The sequence below is a fragment of the Micropterus dolomieu genome, linkage group LG18 (assembly GCF_021292245.1).
Source record: "Micropterus dolomieu isolate WLL.071019.BEF.003 ecotype Adirondacks linkage group LG18, ASM2129224v1, whole genome shotgun sequence".
Lineage (NCBI taxonomy): Eukaryota > Metazoa > Chordata > Actinopteri > Centrarchiformes > Centrarchidae > Micropterus > Micropterus dolomieu.
The window spans coordinates 13,687,567-13,690,565 of record NC_060167.1 but is presented as its reverse complement, the minus strand read 5'-3'; positions in this window follow the sequence as shown (position 1 = coordinate 13,690,565).

Here is a 2,999-nt window from a genome sequence, read left to right as displayed (position 1 = left end):
GTAGGTAAGAAGAATGATTTTAAATTCTATTCTGGATTTTACTGGAAGCCAATGCAGAGAAGCTAAAACAGGAGAAATGTGATCTCTTTTCCTGGTTCCTGTCAGAACACGTGCTGCAGCATTCTGGATCAGCTGAAGAGTCTTAATGGACTTTTTCGAGCAGCCTGATAATAAGGATTTGCAGTAATCCAGCCTAGAAGTAAAAAATGCATGGACTAGTTTTTCCGCATCATTTTTAGACAGGATGTTCCTGATTTTCGCAATATTACGTAGGTGAAAAAAGGCAGTCCTTGAAATTTGCTTAATGCGAGACTTAAACGACATGTCCTGATCAAAGATAACTCCAAGATTCCTCCCAGTGGTGCTGGAGGCCAGGGCAATGCCATCAAGGGAAACTGACGGAGTGACGGTTACGGAGGTGCTTAGGCCCCAGAACAATAACTTCAGTTTTATCTGAGTTTAACATTAGAAAATTACAGGTCATCCAGGTTTTAACATCCTGAAGGCACATTTGAAGTTTAGCTATCGGATGAGTTTCATCTGGCTTGATCGATAGATATAACTGAGTATCATCTGCATAACAATTAAAGTTTATGTGTGAGTGTTTCCTGATAATATTGCCTAAAGGAAGCATATATAAAGTGAACAGGATTGGTCCGAGGATAGATCCTTGTGGAACTCCATGACTAACTTTGGCGTGCATGGAGGACTCATCGTTAACATGTACAAACTGACATCGATCTGATAAATAGGACTTAAACCAGCTTAGAGCGGTTCCTTTAATGCCAATGAAATGTTCCAGTCTCTGTAATAGGACCAGATGGTCAATGGTATCAAATGCAGCACTAAGATCTAATAAAACCAGTACAGAGACGAGTCCTTTGTCTGATGCAATAAGGAGTAATTTTCACCAGTGCTGTCTCTGTGCTATTATGAACTCTAAATCCTGACTGAAAATCCTCAAATAAACTATTGCTCTGTAGAAAGTCACACAGCTGTTTAGCAACTGCTTTCTCCAGAAACTTAGAGAGAAATGGAAGGTTAGATATAGGTCTATAGTTGGCTAAAACATCTGGATCAAGTTTGGGCTTTTTCAGAAGAGGTTTAGTACTGCGGTACATAGCCTGTTGATAAAGATAGATTGATCATATCTAGTATAGAAGTGCTAACTAAGGGTAAAACTTCTTTAAGCAGCCTAGTCAGGATGGGGTCTAAGAGGCAGGTTGATGGTTTAGATGAAATTATTGAAGTTAGTTGGTAAAGACTGAAGGAAGCAAAGCAGTCTAAACATATATCTGGTTTTACAGCTGTTTCTAAGGTTCCTGAGTTTAGAGATAAGTCGGTGGCAGTTGAGGGAAGGTCTTGGTGAATTTTGTTTCTAATAGTTAGAATTTTATCATTAAAGAAGCTCAAGAAGTCGTAACTACTGAGAGCTATGGGAATACTTGGCTCAACAGAGCTGTGACTCTCTGTCAGCCTGGCTACAGTGCTGAAAAGAAACCTGGGGTTGTTCCTATTTTCCTCTAATAATGACGAGTAGTACGCTGCTCTGGCATTATGGAGGACCTTCCTATACGTTTTAAGATTATCTTGCCAAATTAAACGAGAATTTTCCAGTTTGGTGGAACGCCAATTCCTCTCAAGTTTCCGTGATATTTGCTTTAATTTGTGAGTTTCAGTATTATACCATGGAGCTAACCGTCTTTGTTTTATTATTTTCTTTTTTAGAGGAGCTACAGAGTCGAGTGTCATTCGCAGCGAGCCTGCAGCACTATCAACAAGATGATCGATTTGGGAGGGACTGAAATTAGCGTGAGTCCTCCGTTACTTTGTGACCTGATAATGAATTTAGAGCTGATGGAATCGCATCCTTAAATTTAGCTACAGCACTGTCAGACAGACATCTTGTATAGACATTTTTGCCCAATGGCGTGTAGTTCAGCAATACAAACTCAAAAGTTATCAAAGAGTGGTCAGATAAAGAGGGATTCTGTGGGAACACTATTAAATGTTCAATTTCAATACCATATACCAAAACAAGGTCGAGGGTGTGGTTAAAACAGTGAGTCGGTTCATGAACACTCTGAGAGAAGCCAATGAAATCTAACAGAGAGATAAACGCAGTACTGAAGCTGTCATTCTCAACATCCATATGAATATTAAAATCCCCTACAATAATAACTTTGTCCGTTTAGTCCAGGACTAAAGTTGACAAAAACTCTGCAAATTCAGATAAGAATTCAGAGTACGGACCAGGTGCTCGGTACACTATAACAAAAAGAATTGGTTGCAGTGATTTCCAACTTGGGTGTGAAAGACTAAGAACAAGGCATTCAAATGAGTTATAATTTAGTTTAGGTTTAGAGCTGATTAGTAGGCTAGAGTCGAAGATAGCTGCAACTCCACCTCCTCGGCCTGTGCCTCGTGGAATGTGAGTATTAATATGACTGGGATGGGGTGGATTCATTTAGGCTAACATATTCTCCATCACCCAGCCAGGTTTCAGTAAGACAAAATAAATCAATATCATAATCTGATATTAGTTCATTTACTGGTACACCTTTAGAAGAGAGAGATCTCATGTTTAAGAGTCCACATTTAATTTTCCTATTTGTGTGCACTATTGCTCTTATGGTTTTAATTTTTATGAGTTTTTATGCACAGGTCCTCTTCTGTTTACCTTTGATTTAAATAATTTCGATGGTCAGGGGGCAGACACCGTCACTATAGGATTTTCACTAAGTAACTCCTGAAATGGAGGAGCAGAGAAGTGTGTTAGACTGTGAGTCTGCGTAGGGTTTTGGGTGGGTTACTGCTGAAATAGAAGAGCAGAGAAGTGTGTTAGACTGTGACTCTGCCTCCTGGTCTCAACTCTGGGTTGTCTTTGTGACATGTTGCTTCATCAGTCTGGGATGAAAAAGGAGCCACAGAAACAGCAGAAGGCAGGTGTGAGAGAGTGAACATGTGGTCAGGTTAAGTGACCTTGCTTCAAAAATGAA